The sequence below is a fragment of the Mauremys mutica genome, chromosome 7, assembly GCF_020497125.1.
Source record: "Mauremys mutica isolate MM-2020 ecotype Southern chromosome 7, ASM2049712v1, whole genome shotgun sequence".
In the NCBI taxonomy this organism is placed as follows: Eukaryota; Metazoa; Chordata; order Testudines; family Geoemydidae; genus Mauremys; species Mauremys mutica.
Window position 1 is genome coordinate 58,681,868 of NC_059078.1, and position 12,712 is coordinate 58,694,579.

Consider the following 12,712-nt stretch of genomic DNA (forward strand, 5'->3'; position numbering starts at 1 on the left):
CTCCTGCTGCTGCTGCCTGATGAGTCCCCGGCTGCTTCCTGCTGCATCCTGCTGCTCCCAGCCCCCCCCCCCCCGGGTGAGTATCTGCACCCCTCCCCCGCCTTCCCTCCCCCCCAGCCAGCCCCCTGCCCCGCCCCCAGCCAGCCCCTGCCACCCCCTGCCCCCAGCCACCCCCTGCTCCACCCCGGCCCTTAGCCAGCCCCGGCCCACAGCCACCCGCAGCCAGCCCTTGCCGCAGCCACCCTCTGCCCGCAGCCACCCGCAGCCAGCCCCTGCCCGCAGCCAGCCCCCTGCCCGCCCGTCTGCATCACCTGCCCACAGCCATCCCGTGTCACTCCCTGCCTCCAGCTAGCCCTGCCCCTCGCCCCTATCTGCAGCCAGCCCCACATCCACTGGTGCCCTGCAGTTCCCAGGGCAGTAACCCTGCACACCTGCTTTAATGAGGGGGGGGCAGGGAGCAGCTGGGACCCACACATGTGCACACCCTAGAGTGACCAGACAGCAAGTGTGAAAAATCGGGACGGGGGTGAGGGGTAATAGGAGCCTATATAAGAAAAAGACTCAAAAATTGAGACTGTCCCTGATCACCACCCACACATGTGAAACGGAGCTCATTTCTAGTTCAGCCCCATCTTTTTAAAAAAGAACTTTAGGTAGGGTTAAAATACATCTGTATTTTCCTGGACATGTCAGGCTTTTCGGTTCTTAATCACCTCCTGGGAAAATATGGACGTATGGTAACCCTATTGGTACAAAAAATACATGCTGTCGCACATCCCTTAAATCAGAACTTTTTATAGGGAACCCGTTGTTAAGATTTTGGCAGCTCATCACTGGCCCTAGGCGACCGCCTAGGTCGCCTAAATGGTTGCACCGGCCCTGTGTGCGCCACTAACTAACCTTTCTCTGAAAACTGCCATGGGGTAGGGCTCAGACTTGGTGTATAGGTGTGGCTCGGGTTTAATGACCACAAAACATCACTCTGAGCCACATGGCTTCCATGATAAGACTTCTAGCTTCAACAGAGGGCTAGTCTTGCTGCACATGTGCATTTCATTGTTTGCAGCATCAGTTTAGCTGATGCTGACCTAGAGTTCTAAACTTAATCCTAAATAACTTTGTCATTATTACTCTCCAAAGTGGCAGTGGGCACCATGCTACAGCTGAGATATCTTAACTGCTCAAGATTAAGTATGCATTGTCCTCTAATGATAATCCCACGAGTGCAAAAAATTATAGAAGCAGGTAATTTTTGTCAGCTGTTAATTTTTAGGGCAGGGCTTTATGTCAGGAACCCCTTGCTCAAAGGATCCCAAATTTGGACCAGTAACCCTCTCCTATACCCCCATGAGCCACAGCAAAGTTCAAGACAATCCGAGGCACAGATTGATTTTAGAGCACTTGGAATAGTTGTCTTTTAAACAGTATAATGCCTACACTTACCATTTAAAGTGCAAAAAGTTCCCTTTTTGTGCTAAAACTGCAGGAGCAGCTACACTTGTTAATGACTTTTTGCGGTGAACCTCAAAAGTTTCACAGCAAAAAGAAAACCACCTTCATGAGAGGCATATAGCTCTTACCGTTGTCCTTTTTGCGCTGCTGTGAAAGTGAAGACACATTCTAGCAGCGTAAAAACCTTTTGGTCTCTGGAGGATATCCCACAGTTCCAAAAGCAACCACTCTGGCCAGCATTTCTGCTGCTCTGATGCAGAGATGTCCGCCCCTCCCCCTGTAAGCCCCAGGAAGTTTGAAGCTCCCTTTCCCTTTGTTTCTAGACAGGGCCAGCTCCAGGCACCAGCTAAGGAAGCAGGTGCTTGGAGCGGCCAATAAAAAGGGGCCGCACTTTGTCCGCTACTGGGGCAGCACGTCCTGCTCTTCGGCAGGAATTTGGCAGCAGGTTCCTCAGTCCCTCTCGTCCTCTTTGAGCTGCCGCTGAAGTGCCACCGAAGAGGAAGAGAGGGAGTGAAGGACCTGCCGCCAAAGTGTCGCCAAAGAATGAAGCGGCATGATTGTGCTGCTGCCAAAGCGCCGAAGCCTTCTCCCTCTCTGTCGCTTGGGGCGGCAGAAAACCTGGAGCCGGCCCTGTTTGTAGATATGGTGGGAAAAGCAGCCAGACAGCAGGAGGTTTTTTAAAAAATGCCACGAAGAAACAAGGATGGGGGCTCCTGAGACATGAAGCAGGGACAGGGCCGCCCAGAGGATTCAGGGGGCCTGGGGCAGGGCCGGGTCTTTGGCAGCAATTCAGCGGCGGGTCCCTCTCGGAGGGAAGGACCCGCCGCCGAAGAATGAAGCGGCGGCAGTAGAACAGCCTCAGTGCTGCCGACCGTGGCTTCCCCCCTGCCACATGTGGTGCTTGTACTCACCAGGTGGCGCTCTGAGGCTTCAGGCAGCACTTCAGAGGCGGGTCCTTCACTCGCTCCAAGTCTTCTGCTGCACTGAAGGACCCGCCGCCGAAGACCCGGAGCAAGTGAAGGGCCCCCCCCGAAGTGCCGCCGAAAACCCGGAGTGGCTCGCCAGGCCCCTGTGGGGCCCAGGGCAAATTGCCCCACTTGCGCGCCCCCCCCCCGGGCAGCCTTGAGCAGGGACCCAGAATGCCTTCCGCTCACGCCCCCCTTCCCACAAGAACTATCGAGAGAGCTGCACTGTGGGATAGCTGCCTTACGGTGCTGCTCTCATTGGCGATGGAAGTGCTGGTAGTGTAAACACTCTCTGATGCCTGAAGAATTGAGTGAGTACACAAACCAGTGCGTTACTTTTAACGGTTCCTATAAACGTGGGCGTCCGGGGCTCAACCCTCCACGGGGAGGAGGGGAGCCACACCGGCCCGTCGTTCCTACGAGGGTTCTGCCCGGCTCCTTTAACACTGAGTAACCCTATCAGAGTCAATTAGGGCTCAGGCCTTCTGCTGCAAGGCTGAGCAATAATACAGTTCAGTTAGGGCTCAGGACCCTTGTGGCAGGGGCTGAGCAGCAAACAGTTCAGGGAGCTCAGGCCCTTCGTGGCCGGGGCTGAGCAGCAAACAGTTCGCGGGGGGGGGGGCGCTCAGGCCCTTCGTGGCCGGGGCTGAGCAGCAGACAGTTCGCGGGGGGGGGGGGGCGCGCAGGCCCTTCGTGGCCGGGGCTGAGCAGCAGACAGTTCGCGGGGGGGGGGGGGGGGCGCTCAGGCCCTTCGTGGCCGGGGCTGAGCAGCAGACAGTTCGCGGGGGGGGGGGGAGGGGGGACGCTCAGGCCCTTCGTGGCCGGGGCTGAGCAGCAGACAGTTCGCGGGGGGGGGGGGGGCGCTCAGGCCCTTCGTGGCCGGGGCGGAGCAGCAGACATTTCGCGGGGGGGGGGGGGGGCCGCCCGCTCAGGCCCTTCGTGGCCAGGGCTGAGCAGCAGACAGTTCGCGGGGGGGGGGGGGGGGGGCGCTCAGGCCCTTCGTGGCCGGGGCTGAGCAGCAGACAGTTCGCGGGGGGGGGGGGGGGCGGGCTCAGGCCCTTTGTGGCCGGGGCTGAGCAGCAGACAGTTCGCGGCGGGGGGGGGGGGGGGCGCTCAGGCCCTTCGTGGCCGGGGCTGAGCAGCAGACAGTTCGCGGGGGGGGGGCTGTAAACGGGTCGACTCACCCCTGCGGCGCCTCCTACTGGTTGCGCTGCAAATTAGCTCAGTCCAGCGGTGGAGCACCCTCTGCAGGCTGGTGATCCACCTGTTCTTAGGCCCCCCGTGTCCCTCCCTGGACCCGGTGCCCTTTTCCATGGGGCGCTGCCCCCTAGCAGCAACCCCTTTTCCTCTGGGTCTCCCTTTCTCTCTCAGGGAACCCCCACCCTCTATCCCTACCTTGCCTCAGTTTTTGGCTACTGCCAGTCATTGTCTAGCCCCACACTCTGGGGCAGACTGCAGTCTCAGCCAACTCATCCCTGGCAAGGAGGGTTTGGACCTGCTGCTTTGTCCTACCCCTGGGCCACCCTCTGCAACCCACAGTACCTATTGGCCCACTGCTAGGCCGCAGCCTGGGGCTTTCCAGGCCAGAGCTCCCCAGCTCCTTAGCCTGTCCCCAGCCCTGCTTCACTCAGGTACTTGGTCTCTACTTCCCAGCAGCTAGGCCCATCTCTCTCTATGGCCAAAGACAGACTGTCTGGGCTTCTGGCTTCCCTGGCCCTCTTATAAGGCCCTGTTCAGTTTGGGGCGTGGCCCTAGCTGCAGCCACTCCCTCAATCAGCCCAGCTTTTAGAGCCACTGCTCTCAAGCCCTGCCAGGCCACTTTTAAACCCCTCACAGCAGGAGCAGGGTCCACCCTGCTACAGGGGCTCAGGCCCTTCGTGGCTGGGGCTGAGCAGCAGACAATTTGGGGTGGGGGAGGGCTCAGGCCCTTTGTGGCCGGGGCTGAGCAGCAGACAGTTCGGGGTGGGGGGCTCAGGCCCTTGGTGGCCGGGGCTGAGCAGCAGACAGTTCGGGGTGGGGGGCTCAGGCCCTTGGTGGCCGGGGCTGAGCAGCAGACAGTTCGGGGTGGGGGGCTCAGGCCCTTGGTGGCCGGGGCTGAGCAGCAGACAGTTCGGGGTGGGGGGCTCAGGCCCTTGGTGGCCGGGGCTGAGCAGCAGACAGTTTGGCGGGGGGCGGCTCAGGCCCTTTGTGGCTGGGGCTGAGCAGCAGACAGTTCGGCGGGGGGACTCAGGCTCTTTGTGGCCGGGGCTGAGCAGCAGACAGTTCGGGGGGGGGGGGGGTCTCAGGCCCTTTGTGGCCGGGGCTGAGCAGCAGACCGTTCCGGGTGGGGGGGGGGGGTCGCTCAGGCCCTTCGTGGCCGGGGCTGAGCAGCAGACAGTTGGGGGGGGGGGGGTCTCAGGCCCTTCGTGGCCGGGGCTGAGCAGCAGACAGTTGGGGGGGGGGTCTCAGGCCCTTAGTGGCCGGGGCTGAGCAGCAGACAGTTGGGGGGGGGGGGTGTGTGGCCCTTCGTGGCCGGGGCTGAGCAGCAGACAGTTCGGGGGGGGGGGGGGGGGGCTCAGGCTCTTTGTGGCCGGGGCTGAGCAGCAGACAGTTCGGGGGGGGGGCTCAGGCTCTTTGTGGCCGGGGCTGAGCAGCAGACAGTTCGGGGGGGGGGGGGGGGCGGCACAGGCCCTTCGTGGCCGGGGCGGAGCAGCAGACAGTTCGGGGGGGGGGGGGGGCTCAGGCTCTTTGTGGCCGGGGCTGAGCAGCAGACAGTTCGGGGGGGGGGGGGCGCTCAGGCTCTTTGTGGCCGGGGCTGAGCAGCAGACAGTTCGGGGGGGGGGGGCGCTCAGGCTCTTTGTGGCCGGGGCTGAGCAGCAGACAGTTCGGGGGGGGGGGGCTCAGGCCCTTCGTGGCCGGGGCTGAGCAGCAGACAGTTCGGGGGGGGGGGGGGGGGGCGGCTCAGGCCCTTTGTGGCCGGGGCTGAGCAGCAGACAGTTCGGGGGGGGGGGGGCTCAGGCCCTTTGTGGCCGGGGCTGAGCAGCAGACAGTTCGGGGGGGGGGGCGCTCAGGCTCTTTGTGGCCGGGGCTGAGCAGCAGACAGTTCGGGGGGGGGGGGGGCGGCTCAGGCCCTTTGTGGCCGGGGCTGAGCAGCAGACAGTTCGGGGGGGGGGGGGGGGGCGGCACAGGCCCTTTGTGGCCGGGGCTGAGCAGCAGACAGTTCGGGGGGGGGGGGGCTCAGGCCCTTTGTGGCCGGGGCTGAGCAGCAGACAGTTCGGGGGGGGGGGCGCTCAGGCGCTTTGTGGCCGGGGCTGAGCAGCAGACAGTTCGGGGGGGGGGTCTCAGGCTCTTCGTGGCCGGGGCTGAGCAGCAGACAGTTCGGGGGGGGGGGGGTCTCAGGCTCTTTGTGGCCGGGGCTGAGCCGTAGACAGTTCGGGGGGGGGGGGTCTCAGGCTCTTTGTGGCCGGGGCTGAGCCGTAGACAGTTCGGGGGGGGGGGGGGCGGCTCAGGCCCTTCGTGGCCGGGGCTGAGCAGCAGACAGTTCGGGGGGGGGGGGGGTCTCAGGCTCTTTGTGGCCGGGGCTGAGCCGTAGACAGTTTGGGGGGGGGGGGGGCGGCTCAGGCCCTTTGTGGCCGGGGCGGACCACAAGACAGTGCGGGGGGGGGGGGGCCGCACAGGCCCTTTGTGGCCGGGGCTGAGCAACAGACAGTTCAGGGAGCTCAGGCCCTTTGTGGCATGGGCTGAGCAGCAGACAGTTCAGGGAGCTCAGGCCCTTTGTGGCATGGGCTGAGCAGCAGACAGTTCAGGAGGGGGGCTCAGGCCCTTCGTGGCCGGGGCTGAACAGCAGACAGTTCGGGGGGGGGGGGGGCCTCAGGCCCGTTGTGGCCGGGGCGGAGCAACAGACAGTTCGGGGGGGGGGGCCCACAGGCCCTTTGTGGCCGGGGCGGAGCAACAGACAGTTCGGGGGGGGGGGGGGGCGCCTCAGGCCCTTTGTGGCCGGGGCTGAGCAACAGACAGTTCGGGGGGGGGGGGGCGCCTCAGGCCCTTTGTGGCCGGGGCTGAGCAACAGACAGTTCGGGGGGGGGGGCGCCTCAGGCCCTTTGTGGCCGGGGCTGAGCAACAGACAGTTTAGGGCAGCCCAGGCCCTGGATTAGGGTGGGGCAACAACAATTAGGGCTCAGGCCCATATGTGCAGGGGCCGAGCACTGGGGTGAGGGGGAAAACTGCCACGCGTAAGTGGGGTGGCAGGGGGGGGACGCAGGCCCACCCACTCCACTGTGTCCCGGCCCGGGGCCCTAGGCAGCGGCTATTACCGCAGTGGGGATCCTGACCGCAACACACTGACATGGGCATTGTTTGATCAGCAGCCTGACTGAGGTCAGCTGCCCCCGGCCACTTCCAAATTCCCCCTCAGGGCCTACCTGGTCCATGGCGTCTGCTCCCGGGAAGTCCAACACCATGGGCTCCTCGCGGCCCAGGCTGGGGGGTAGATCCGGCAGTTCCTCAGGGAATTCCCACCAAATCTGCTCCGGGGGTTCCTCGGGGTAACAACAAGGGAGCGGGGAAGTCTCTGGCGGCTCCTCCTCGTATGTTGCGCGGGGAAGCTCCGGCGGGTCCTCCCAGTAGCGAGCGAGGGGAAGCTCTGGCCAGTCTGGGCAACTGCTCTGGGCTCCAGCGGCTTCCCAGCCCCGAGCCCTTTCAGGCAGGTCTGCTCCCGACGGTGGCTGGGGTCCAACTGAGCGCTGATGGCCAGCTTTTATGCTTCCGGGTCGCCGCCTGATCCTCTGAGGGGCGGGCTCACTGCTCTGTAGCCCCGCCCCTTCCGGTGTCCGGGACTCAACCTTCCCAGGGGAGGAGGGGAGCCACACCGGCCCGTTACAGTTCCCTATCACGGGTGAAACTTACAGTGCAAAAACTCTATAAGTGTAGACATATCCTTAGTGACTCTCAACTTTATCTATGGAAGAGCTTCCACATTGCTATAATACTTTACACTAAGTTAGCACCTTTTGTCTCAGATTACTCTGCATTCTGCTCCCTTTCCAGTGGAGGGCAGCAGCCAGGTATCCTATATAGCAGGGGTCCCCAACCCCCGGGCCGCGGACCGGTCCCGGTCCCTGGCCTGTTAGGAACTGGGCCGCGAACCGAGCGCACATGGAGCTCTTGCTGGCAGCCCAGAGCCCTTTGAATCCCGGCTGCGGCCAGGAAGCAAAGAGCTCTGGGCTGCCCGCAGCCACGGGGAGCCCTTTGAATCTCAGCCGCGGCCGGGAACCAAATGGCTCTGGGTTGCCCGCAGCGGCGGGGAGCCCAGAGCCCTTTAAATCTCAGCTGCAGTCCGGAGTCAGAGGGCTCTGGGTTGCCCGCAGAGATTCCCAGCCGCGGCTGGGATTTAAAGGGCTCAGAGCTCCCCATGGCTGCGGGTAGCCCAGAGCCGTTTGAATCCCGGCCTGCGGCCGCTGTTTACCCCCTCCCCAGACCTCTGCCCCAACTGCCCCCCAGGACTCCCACCCCCTATCTAACACCGCTGGTCCTTGTCCCCTGATACCCCGCTCCTGGGACTCCTGCCCCTAACTGCCCCCCAGGATCCCACCCCCTATCTAAATGCCGCTGCTCCTTGTCCCCCAATTGCTCCGTCCCAAGACTCCTGCTCCAACTGCCCCTTGGGACCCCAGCCCCTATCTAAGCCTCCCTTCTCCTTGTCCTCAACTGCCCCCTCCTGAGACCCCCCCAGCTTTCCCCCAGGACCCCACCCCCTACCTATCCCCTGATAAACATTTTCAACATCCTATCTTTGTGAAGCAGGGTTTTCTGCAGTGACAGCAACCAAAACGAGATTACGGAGTAGACTGGACATAAGCAACACACTTCGGGTGTCACTGTCTCCCATCACCCCCAGATGGGACCGTCTAGTTGCAGGAAAACAAGCTCAGGGCTCCCACTAATTCTGCATTATGGTCAGTTGTATAATTTCATTATATATTACAATAATAATAGAAATAAAAGTACAAAAATAAATGTAATGCGCTTGAATCGTCCCAAAACCATCCCACAGGTCCGTGGAAATTTTTTTTTCTACGAACCCGGACCCTGGTGCCAAAAAGGTTGGGGACCACTGCTATATAGGATGATGCACAGAGCAGGGGCAACGCCCAAGAGGTTGGAAGTGTTTCCTTCAAACATCCCACCCTGTTAAGGTATGATCTTGCTGAAGAAGGAAAGTTAAATTGATTCCCTGAGGCAAGTTGTTACCTCACCTTGCCACAAGGGAACTGAGCATGGCTGCTGAGTGAGGTGCTAGTGTGTGGGCTGAGCAGTCCTGAAGAGTAGCCAAGCCTGGAGAGAAGGCTTAAGCTGAACCTTATTACCGTGTTGCCAGCTCACATTATTTGGTGTCTTTCTCAAAGCCTCAGCTTGTGGAGCCCTATGAAGTAAGAATCTCAGTTTTAAATGCCAGACTAAAGTTTAGGAGTACTTAGGACCTAATCACATCAGCCACACTATCAGAGGCTGGTTCACCTGCACATCTGCCAATGTGATATATGCCATCATGTGCCAGCAATGCCCCTCTGCCATGTACATTGGCCAAACCGGACACTCTCTATGTAAAAGAATAAATGGACACAAATCAGATGTCAAGAATTATAACATTCAAAAACCAGTTGGAAAACACTTCAACCTCCCTGGCCACTCGATTACAGACCTAAAAGTTGCAATATTACAACAAAAAAAGCTTCAAATACAGACTCCAACAAGAGACTGCTGAATTGGAATTAATTTGCAAATTGGACACCATTAAATTAGGTTTGAATAAAGACTGGGAGTGGATGGGCCATTACACAAAGTAAAACTATTTCCCCATGCTTATCCCCCAGTTCCTTACATCTCCTTGTCAAGTGCTGGAAATGGGCCATTTTCATTACCACTACAAAGAGTTCTTTTTCTCTCCTGCTGACAACAGCTCACCTTAACTGACCACTCTCCTTTATAATGTGTATGGTAACACCCATTGTTTCAAGTTCCCTGTGTGTGTGTATATATAGATATCTTCCTTCTGTATTTTCCACCACATGCATCGGATGAAGTGGGGCTGTAGCCCATGAAAGCTTATGCTACAATAAATTTGTTACTCTCTAAGGTGCCACAAGTACTCCTATTCTTTTTGCGGATACAGACTAACAGAGCTACCACTCTAAGACTAAAGTTTCTAACCCTTGTGGTTATGGAGGAAACCTTGAAAATGTGAACCCTGAAAGCTCAGAAGCCAGAAAGCAAAAGAACCCTTAAAAAAAATCTCAGTTTTTTATTATCCCATGTGTGAGGGTTTACAACCCTGGTTGCAGGGCAGTACAACCTAATGGCCACAGTCTAAAGGATCGCCCCTGGTTGCAGGGCAGCACAGTCTAGTTGCCAGAATCCATAGAATCACCCCTGGTTGCAGGGCAGCAAGGCCTAATGGCCAGAGTCTCTCCCACTTCACCAGGCCCCGGCCCACGGCCCTAACAGTGACGTAGGACCTTGCCACTGGCTCAGCAGGGAGAGTCCTACTGAAATACGCTGAGGCTTACTGGGTCCATCACCCCCTGCCCCCGGTTGCTTCCTACTGGCTTGAGAATTGGGGTCTCCCACAAGTCCCTAGATTCTCCATGGGTCTCTGGGTCCATTGCCTCCTCGGGCTCCTCCCATAGTAGGGCTTCGTGCCAGCCAGGAGAAGCTTCAGTTCCCGGCAACTTCAAGGGTGGGAGCTGGTCCTCCGCAGGCACTTCCCAGTTAGGTCCTTCCCCTGCAGCCACCCTCCCAGACTGAGATGAGTTCCCTCCTTTTATACTCCCAGAGCACTTGGAGCATGCCCAGTACGGCCAGGGCGGGACTTCCGCTGTCAGAACTACTGGTCTGATGCTGCTGGGGCTAGTGCGGAGTGGGGCTACCCTGTCACACCATGTTAGATGGAAAAGCTGAGGTACAAGTGATTTGTCCAAGGTATCACAGCAGAGCCAAAGCAGAAGTAAAAACAACTGCTAAGGACAATATTTATTCCAGTAGGCTACAGTGTCTGACCAGGCAAATTATGTACCAGGGATCTTGCAAAGGGCTGAATAGGGAGGGTGCTTGGATTCAGGAGAACTTTGCTTTCAGTCGTGGGCACACGAGGGATCTAAGAGTGCAGACAGATACAGAGCACTTAGATGATGGGATTTTCACAACTCCACTGCTGTTGTATGGCATGGATTTCTGGAACTGCTCTTCCGTCATTTAAAGATCTCATCTACACTCCAAATACAGCATCAGTCGTCTGGGGCACTTGTCTGTGTAAGTCACATGTTAAATGCTTTTTGGATTCTACACATTCTGCTGAAGAGGACCACGAAGCAAATAAGGGGAAGTTTCTGCACAGAGAGATCCCAAATGCATAGGTTTCCCATAAACCCCCTTTGCATGTCATCAGTACTCCACTTCCCTGTACAGCCGAGACATCCCAACCGCAGTCATTCCAGAGATGCTACTCTTCAAACCCAAGTAAGCACATATCACTAACCCCAGCGTGATTCTTTCTGGGGACAGGGCGGGTAGAACCCCTGCCGCAATAGCTAAGGGGAACTTTCGTCTTATTGTAGGTACAGAGTTAGACAAGGGAACAACAGGAGGCCACCTGTATGGGGCAGAGTATGGATGCCCCAGGGAGCTCAAGCTGTACCTGTATAGTGTGAGTCAGTAGCATTAGTCCTCATGAAAAGTGGCCCTAGAGCCATTTAAAAAGAGCTGCCTACTGACATGGCTCAATATAAAGCCACAGCAAGTGTGAGATGAAGGGTCACCAACCCACGCCACCCTGGGACCCCCCTTCTCAGACCCATGCAGGAAGCAAGTACCAGAAGTGCTGACTGATCAGACTCAAGCCTTGTGCTTAGCGAATGGGAACAATCACAAAAACAGTTTTGGTTAGTTTACATGTCAAATCCATTCCTGCATCTGGTTTAACGAGAATGATAACGGGGTGGGAGAGGGGCTATGTGACCAGTAGTTGCTTGTGCTGTGCTCATTGGGTGTATGCAAACAAACACGGAAGTTTCTCTTGGGCTATTCATTGGCGAGACGGACTTTATCTTTGCTGACTTATAAGTAAGGCTACGATTACCGGTATGTCATGGAGGTCATAGAATCAGTGACTTCCAGAGGCCTCCGTGACATTTTCTGCCCCAGGGCTGGAGCTCCCAGCTGCCCCCCCCCACACACAGTTCCCAGCCTCCACCCTGCTGCGGGGACCCTGCAGCAGCTGCCCAGCCACAGCAGGGGGACCCTACAGCTCCCAGGCTTGGCAGGCGGTGGGCGGATCCTGCAGCAGCCCAGTCCCTGCAGGTGAGGGGGACCCTGGGGTGGCTCGAGTGCTCTGTGCTCCTGGTATTGTAAAGCAGCTGTGGGAAGTTGCCAAACATTTGAGCAGACCTTGGAGTTGATCTAACTTAGGCTAAGGACCATGCTGGAACCCAGACTAGCCCAATATTTGGGAGGCATAGAGGTGGCATCAAGCCATCTTTGCCTGTCCTGCCTGCTAGCTCAGAATCTGGAACTCCAACATGGTCTTTGTTCCTGGGAGAAGTTGTGTGCCTTTCACTCCAACATAGCAGCAGAGATATTTACACCAGTCATCCAATCGATGTACAACATTCCTGTTCAGGGGAACTGCCACACGTTACTTTCCTAGTTTAAACCATTACTGAGCAGCTTTAAAAGCATGTTATAATTGGCTCAAAGCCCTTTTAAACAGATGAATGTAGCAGCTGCCCTTCATTCAAGTTAAATGAAAGAAACAATAGTGGTCTCCAAGATATCTGGGGGGAAGGGTGTGCACACCGGAGGCCACTCAGAAATTTGAGCTGTGTGGGCAGAGAACGCCCTGTGTATTGTTTTTGTCTTTCTATGTGTATATGTAGAAGAACCAAGTGTGGAGATACTGAGGTGGCTGGGAGCAGAGCCTGGAAAAAGCCTGAGAGCCTTTTGGGGGTGCTGGATGAGAAAGCTAATGGCACTGTGAACAAGAACACCGTCTCTTGTATGGTTCCTCTGGAGTTTGGGGAGAAACAGATCTTTGTACCTACTTTGTAAATAAAGATGGTTGCATCAAAATGTACCAGACTTCATCATCAATGTCTCTTCCCAACTGGGACAACCCCCAGGGCCCCAAATCATCCACTAGGTCCGAAGGGGGAACAAGTGTTTGACTCCCCATCCATGTACTGAAGGAGGGGGGGAGATGGAGGAGGAGTGTGGAGTCTACAACACTGATCCCTGCCCTGGTTTTTAAAAATCCAAACAATTTA

General features: G+C 57.9%; 1 protein-coding gene across 6 annotated transcripts in view; it reads right to left on the minus strand.

The window, feature by feature from the left end:
- Positions 1 to 12,712, minus strand: part of ELOVL3 (ELOVL fatty acid elongase 3) — a 77,563-nt gene that overhangs the window by 51,867 nt on the left and 12,984 nt on the right. Inside the window, exon 1 of one of the 6 annotated variants that reach the window (XM_045025421.1) lies at positions 6,818 to 6,917. The exons of 4 other annotated variants lie outside the window; for them this stretch is intronic. The gene's annotated coding sequence lies outside the window, so the exon portion shown is untranslated. Of the gene's footprint in view, positions 1 to 431; positions 471 to 6,817; positions 6,918 to 12,712 lie in introns of those variants that run through there. One more of the 6 variants, XM_045025419.1, reaches the window with a different exon arrangement.